This window comes from Choristoneura fumiferana, chromosome 5 (assembly GCF_025370935.1).
Source record: "Choristoneura fumiferana chromosome 5, NRCan_CFum_1, whole genome shotgun sequence".
Classification (NCBI taxonomy): Eukaryota; Metazoa; Arthropoda; class Insecta; order Lepidoptera; family Tortricidae; genus Choristoneura; species Choristoneura fumiferana.
Window position 1 is genome coordinate 18,742,904 of NC_133476.1, and position 8,424 is coordinate 18,751,327.

Sequence of the window (8,424 nt, forward strand, 5' to 3'; positions counted from 1 at the left end):
CATGCAGCTCGTGAATTTGCTGCTCTGTATGTATTTGTGTTTCTGGTGTTCTAAGTGACGATTAAATATTCACAGAACAAAAACAACCAAAATATCTAAATATCTTACGATATTAATGTTTATTTGTTAGGCCTTTACCATATGTAATTTGACTTTTTATGAAAGTTAGTAGGAGGATTTCTGCATGACACACACACATGTGTCGCACAACACAGTTGTCTTGCACTTGTGTTTGCGGAGTGGCAAAGGAAAACGTTGAAGTTATTAATATGATTCAATCAAATAAGTTTACACTTTATGACCTAGTCTCTATCACTTCGTGTTTGAACTGAAATAAGACTCAGAAAACAAGTAAACGATAAGTTGGGAGATCACTAATGGTATTTTTCAGGAACGCGGTGAGGTATCAGCGGCAATTTCTCGTTACCTTATCAAATACCTTGCTACCCTTTAAAGTAGTGATAAAATCAAACTTCTATTTCAACGCAAACAAATTGTATAATTTTATGACACAGTCATTGAATAGTACATTACTGCAAAGACCAGTAAGTAAGCCATAAAGCTTGTATAGTGCTTTTCTCAAAAATGATGACGATGATGATGATGACGAGGATGATGATTGTTAGTGATGGTGACGGTTGATGATGATGATTGTTAGTGATGATGATGGTCGTTGATGGTGACGATGATGATGGTGATTCTATAATGATGATTTAATGATGATGGTGATGATGATGATGAATGATGATGGTTGTTGATGATGATTTTGATGATGATGCCTGATGATGATGATGACGGTTGATTGTGATTATTATGATGATGTAGATGATGTAAATAATATAGATGATAATATAGACGACGTAGATAATGATAATGATGATGATGCAGATATGTATATGATGATATTGATGATGATGACGATGATGATGATGTAAATTATGTAGATGATGATGATGAGATGATGATGCTGAAAACGATGATGATGATTGGGCAGAACAACATGACTGTACCTATGTAATATTTCTTCTGACATGTGTAATATTTGTAACACCTGTGTAAGTTCCTGCGGATTAAATAATTTCATTTTATTTCATTTCATGATGGTTAGGATGTCGATGACGACGATTTATATGATGATGATGATGAAGATGGTTGATTGTGATCATTATGATGATATAGTTGATGTAAATTATGTAGATGATTATATAGATGAAGTAGATGATGATAATGATGATAATGCAGACATGTATATGATGTATATGATGATATTGATGATGATGACGATGATGAAGATGTAAATTATGTAGATGATGATGTAGAAGATGATATAATGTAGATGGTGATGATGCTGAAAACGATGATGATGATTGGGGCAGCAAACATGACATGTACCTGTGTATGTTCCTGCGAAATAAATAATTTCTCACCCTGGAGATCGCATAGATCGATATTTACTTGACATCTTATTCCGAAACTTATTATTATTTTGTCACTAGTAACGTGCTAGCACAAGTCTTTTCGCGATAGTTTTAATCTTCTTCTGCGTGAAACATAAACATTGTAGTAGAAATATAGTAGAATTATTATATGTTCAATTTTTTTAACAAACGAGTTGGTGTTATGCTCTATGTCACAGGATGACTAAATATTGACTATCCATATCGATAATAATATCACTCATGTTTAGACTTTGCTCATGTCTAGCTTTAGAGACATTCTTGACTGAGCCGGCCGCGATAACTGTAGTAGGTAGTATGGCGTTCTTTTTCGAGTGTCATTGCTACTGAACTGTCAGGTTGCCTTACAGAAGAAAAGGAAACTCGTGTAAAATGACAATCTCGCATACAGATACCCAGAATCAAGAACCAAAATCAGAAGAATTGTATAAGCTCATATATTGATAATTTTTTATTGTGAGCTTACTTTTTTTTAAATATGTGTAACTATTATTACAAATTATATATTTTTAAGCTTCTGGTACCTTGACTTTTGTATTTAGGACTATTGCATGGTAGGTGCACGCGGCTATTAGCTAGTTTTATAAGATCTCCGCTTACAAATTGTATCTTTCGCGTCACTGCTTTCATTATAGTGGCATCATAATAATGTTTGATTTTGAGTTTATAGGCACATTATAGGCACTAAGTAAGTATAGAAGTTAGGTTGGTCAAAACTGTCTTATTGGCTGTACATTAATTTTAACCCAATCTAGTGTCCCAAATTTCAAATTTGTCAATTTTCAAAATCACTCAATATGCCTGACTGAAATGTTTTGAATGAAATCTGGGCCATATTGTCCGAAATAAAGGTCTTTACTTATTATTGTAATAGCTGGTTCAGATTTTCGATCACGAACCCATCTGGACCCGGTCATTTGAAAGGCATGTGACCACAGCCAACATATCTAATATAGATGAGATGAGCAGAATTTTGGAGGTCTATCCCCTAATACACTATAAGGATGTGCTAGCGGACAGGCCTCTACAGTTGTCAGATCCGAACAGTAATTCACATGGAGTGGGCTATGGCGTTATAGGATGCCGTATACAGCATTACCGAGATATGGAGTGAGATAACGGACACCTACCATTCCAATTTTTCCAATATCATATAAATTGTACTTTTAGTAGACGATGACATGCCGTTCACTAAATGGGCCGCTCAAACTATTGACCCCCCGGAACAACGAGGTGTAGTATAATATAATGCTTCAAAAATGTGTTTCACATACTTTTATTCTGACCTAGAAAGACGTGTAATAGTATGTGATATTTTTGATTGGTTCGATTGCATCGAAATAAATACTTGAATAATTGAGTGGTTTCGGTGTTACCAGGTTCCTTGACCCTTGATGCGTGGCTTTACTGGTACGTCCATGAGGCATATGTGCTATATGACCAGTGATGTAAATAATGGAGTTGTTCTTTCAATAAATAATAAACTTTATTACATACATTATAATAATTATTTTTATTCTTGAACCACATTTAGATATTGTTGATTGACTGGACAGCGGGAATATTTAACTTGTATCACAGTTTATATCTTTTTTTGTTCTCAAAGTATTAGCTGAATCTAATGCCGACGTTGTTCACTAGCAGACCTGACCCCCTGATCCTGATAATTATTCTCAAACGCTGTCTAATGCGACATACTGCATTTTACTTACCCCAAAGAAAAGATTGTATGGTAGAACTGCAACTGTCACAGGCGGAACGGCAGTGATGGGCCTGGTAATTGCAGCCTGCTCGCGTGCTCGGACAGATGAGAGGAATAGAGCAACAAAATAATTAAAAGAAACTGGAATTAATCAAAATACCACGCACAGGACTTATCACGCTAACACACACGAGTAATATTTACCTCGATGTTTCGGCAACATTACAGTGGCCGTGGTCACGAGTAGACTGAAGTGTGGGGTGTCAAGTCTGCCTAGCAGCGCGAGTCCTTCGAACTACCCGCACTTGGTCATTTTTATTTGTCACCCCACACTTCAGTCTACCCGTGACCACGGCGACTGTAATGTTGCCGAAACGTCGAGGTAAATATTACTCGTGTCTAAAAATATATTGTTTCCAAAATAGTTACTTGATTTATAATGCATAATATTTGGCATGATAATTGGGATATGAATTTACTGTACCAGCGGGAAATTTCAAATTAATTATACCCACTGCCCGGTCAACCAGACTAGTTAGTAGCAAAGTAAATAAATTCCCTTTTTACTCTTAGTATTTGAGGACATGTATAGTTATTTTCACACCTCTCCTTCTGAAAAGTAACTTTTCCTCCCTGACGAGAGGGAGCAAAGTGGAACTTTTCTGTTCAAGGCTTTTCTAAGTATTTTATTGCAAATGCAATTTTTTGAAGTTGATAATTGTAAAGCCACGCCATTTTCTATGCTGGTTGTTCTTTAATAATATTTAGAATTTACTTCTTTCAAGTTTCTTAATGCTCGGTGTGAAAAGTTGTATGAGCGACTCGGGAGAAAAATTATTTTCATCTTGTGCGTTAATACTTGAATCCCTCATTACGCTCAGGATTCTACTTTAGAATCCTTCGCTACATTCTGGATTCTACAATAGAATCCTGAGCGTAGCGAGGGATTCTAAAGTAGAATCCTGAGCGTATGAGGGATTCAAGTGTTAACGCCCAAGATGAAAATATTTTTGCTCCCGAGTGGCTCATACAACTTTTCACACCGAGCATTAAGAAACTTGAAAATAACAAATTCTTAATATTATTAAAGAAGCATAAGCATAAGCATAGAAAATGGCGTGGCTTTACAATTATCAACTTCAAAAAATTGCATTTGCAATAAAATACTTAGAAAAGCCTTGAACAGAAAAATTGCACTTTGCTCCTCTCGTCAGGGAGGAAAAGTTACTTTTCTGAAGGAGAGGTGTGAAATAGTTATTTGTGTCACAAGGGAGCAAAATGGTATAGAAAATAACGTGGCTTTTAAATTATTAACTTGAAAAAATTGTATTTGCAATAAAACACTTAGAAAAGCCTTGAACAGAAAATTGCACTTTGCTCCCTCTCGGTAGGGAGGAAAAGTTACTTTTCTGAAGGAGAAGTGTGAAAAAACTATTTGAGCATTTCTAAACAAAGTTTGTAAATTTGATTTGCGACTCCTATTTGTGATAAAAAATTGCAGGTATGTAGAGTGAACGATACTGAGTCGTAATAACATAGTCTCTCAAAATGTCCCAATTGGTTTGTATGGAAATTTCCTGTTTTGTTACCAAAACTATGGATTTGCGGTAACAAAAAAGAACTTTCCATACAAATTAATTGGGACATTTCGGGAGACTATGTTATTTAAACTCAGTGAACGATTCACTCTATCTACCTGCAATTTTTTCCCAAATCGGTGTCGCAAATCAAATGTACAAACTTTTTTAGAAATGCTCATTTTAGCACTGTAGCTTGCTGTGACAAAGTACCAAACTGTTCAGCTACCTATGAGCTTGACTGCTTCGAATTAGGTTTGATGCAACATCTGTCTCCGATGATGACGTGTCAGCTAAACTGAACGTTCCCGTAGTCTGCAAATACGACGGACTATTTGCGGTAGTAATAGTTCCTTCACAAGACCTTGAAGAAAGAACTGCGTTATTTTTCCGCCTTTGTACCTTTGCAAGAACTGAAGATGCTACTGCGAAAGGAACAAAGACAAAAAATAAACGCAGTTTTTCCTTCTAGTCTTGTAAAGGAACTAATGCAACAAAACGCAGTAGTTCCATCGCACGAACATCCAAAGGAAGCACTGCCAATAATCCAGTACGCACGACTACAACTCTGCTGGATCGGATAAAATACTAGCAGATAATACTTACAATAGGTACTAGTTATATGATACGAATTGACAACTGTTTTCGACTCGAAGGTAACAAAGGGAGTGTAGATGATTTTGGAACTGCTCGTAGTCTTCGGCTGATTGTGCCAAATCATCGGTTATGATTATCCTAACAAAATCAATTTATAGAGATATGTAGGTACAAAATTAGCACGGGATAGTTTTTTACCGCAATTTGATACCAGTTATCGGCGAGTGGGTGAACTTTTGCTGTTATGTAAGTATTTCGTAAGTATTTATTTATACCTATAAAGGCAAAACATGGCCTAAAAATGCATGAGATTTGGCAAACATACAATTGGAATTATGGAATACTCCTTGAGGATCGCAGAGGTGCAAGAAGTTTTTTTTTTAATTCGAATACCTACACTACAGAATAGATTTTTTTCTTCAACGGGAGCGAAGCCGCGGGATTAAGCTAGTAATTATATATACGAACTGAGAAATCCAGATGCAGAAGCCTAGATAAACTCTTCGTCAACTCTTTTCATGGTTAGCAACTTATTAATAATTGATATTAGCAGCTTATGATTACTAATTCTCTACCAAAAGTCTTACCACAGAAATTGAGTGATGATGATGATGATAATTAGGTTAGTAAACTCTGTATGCTTTTTATTACCTCTTTTGATAGAAAGAGCTTACACGAAGCACTGTTCATAAAATATTAGGTATGTCTAAAGGCACTGTACACATGCTCGTTACTAGCATGCTTATAAGAATGCTTATGAGCATGTTCATGGACTGAAGCAAACGCGTTCACACTTGCTTATTACCTTTCCCCTTCCACCCCGTCTCGAGCTTGCGACTAATAAGCATGCTCGATAGTAGCATGTCCTGTTCACACATGCTACTAGTTAGCATTTGCTCAATAGTAGCATGCCTTCTTGCTACTAAAGAGCATGTGTAACAGTGTCTTAAGGGACTTTGGCCTTACGGATGCCCTTGATAAACTTGATTGCCTGTGCATTTCTGTGCGTGTCGTACAAGGTGACTAAGAGCCCTGGTGGCAGCGCTCTCTATTGCTAACTACGAATTCCAAACTCCAGCTCTGCGGCGTGGAAGGTAAGGACAAACCACCGCACTATTTTCCCAAGAAACTCGTCCTGTACATTTGCTACCGATTTTCAACCGACGACCATGACCACATTAGCAAGAGTAGTAACTACGAAAAGTAACTATAAATATAACCTGAATAATAGCAAGACCATCAACCAAGACAAGAAACCGTGGTCAGAATCTTGGTAATTCTCAATTTATCGTACACATATTATGAACACTTGAAAGGCGTTTGGCTCGTATTATAATATGCGAACAGTTATCCAAGACCCTGCTTCTAATTATCAATAAAATACCTATAAATTTTATAGGTCGTAGTAAAATTTTCGAGTAAAGTACAGTTGGTACAAAATTTCGTGACTCGATAAAAAAATGTGAATATTACTCGAAGGAGTACCCCGATCGGGTAGCTAAGTATCGCAATAGACTTTCGCTAGCTGGCGCTGTCTATTTGAGTGTGTGCGTGAGCTCCTAGTGTCCGTATACGCCGCAATTGACGTTCAAAGTAAAGCACCTCGTTTGCGGCTTTGGCGGAATATTTCATTTCGAGTGTGGGGTCAAAAAATCGGTTACGCTTAGATACTCCCGCCACTAGTTTTTGGTGATAATTCTTCATAATTTACGAAAAAAACCTGAAAAAAGGAACTATTGATAACAGCGCCATCTAACGGGACATTGCTCATGAGCTAACCAGGAGCAAACCCCTTAAAGTGGCAATAGCATTATTTGTTGGTTTAAACGTTACGCTATCGAACTGAAAGTCTTATTTGAATTTTAAAATATAATTTATTCAACACTATGGAGTGTCACTTTCCAACTCTGTCGAACAATCTTGCAAATTAATAATAAGTTCGTTTATTTTACCGCTTCTATTTTTACCGATAACCCTCACCGCTAGCAATTGCGGCCTATTGAAACAACATTGTAGGGACGTTCATAAAAGAAATAATAAATAAATAAATCCATATCACGGAAGAATTCACACCAAATTGACCTAGTCCCAAAGTAAGCTTAGCAAAGCTTGTGTTATGGGTACTAAGCAACGGATAAATATAATTATGTAGATATAGATACATACTTAAATACATATTAAACAGCCAAGACCCGAGAACAAACATTCGTATTTTTCATACAAATATCTGCCTCGACACGGGAATCGAACGCGGGACCTCAAGTGTCGTAGTCAGGTTCTCTAACCACTAGGCCTTCTTGTCGTCGTAAAAAAGTAATTTAACATAACACAGAGCCTTGCCTACGCAGTAACTTAACAATTTGTTAGTTTTGAGTTCGAATATTCGAACAATCAGCAGTATTAATGTGATTTCATTTTTAGGGTTCCGGAGCCAAAATGGCAAAAACGGAACCCTCATAGTTTCGCCATGTCTGTCTGTCTGTCTGTCCGTCCGTCCGCGGCTTTGCTCAGGGACTATAAAGCTGTAATTTTGCACGGATATATTATGTAAATTATGCCGACAAAATGGTACAATAAAAATATATAAAAAAATGTTTTTTTAGGGTAAGTACCTCCCATAGACGTAAAGTGGGGGTGATTTTTTTCTCTCATCCAACCCAATAGTGTGGGGTATCGTTGAATAGGTCTTTTAAAACCATCAGGGGTTTGCTAAGACAATTTTTCGAATCATTGATTTTTTTGCGAAATATTCAACTTTAAAGTGCAAATTTTCATTAAAATCGAGCGTCCCCCCTTCTAAAATCTAAACCGGTGGATGGAAAAATTAAAAAAAAAATCAGGTTGCTAGTAAATTGTATATCAAACTTTTAAGGAAAACAACTACAACCCGAGGGAACAGCGCGCGATAGGTAACCGCGTTCCACGCGGGCGAAACCCGGGCAAAAGATAGTTGAAAAATAAAACTTACATGATTGGATATCGATTATTTAATAAGCGGTAAACGTTACGTAGGTACTATAAAAACTTGGTACTTACCTATCTAAAATGAATATATAAACGGGGCACGCGGTGGGAGGAAACTATATACTGC

General features: G+C 36.7%; 1 protein-coding gene and 1 long non-coding RNA gene across 2 annotated transcripts in view; one reads left to right on the plus strand and one right to left on the minus strand.

The window, feature by feature from the left end:
- The window catches only part of LOC141427842 (uncharacterized), a 4,314-nt gene extending 3,887 nt beyond the window's left edge, over positions 1-427 (plus strand). Inside the window, exon 3 of the long non-coding RNA XR_012451372.1 lies at positions 392-427. This is a non-coding gene — a long non-coding RNA (uncharacterized lncRNA). The remainder of the gene's footprint in view (positions 1-391) is intronic.
- LOC141428321 (uncharacterized) overlaps positions 1-8,424 on the minus strand; it is a 20,168-nt gene that overhangs the window by 11,020 nt on the left and 724 nt on the right. The window lies entirely within an intron of this gene.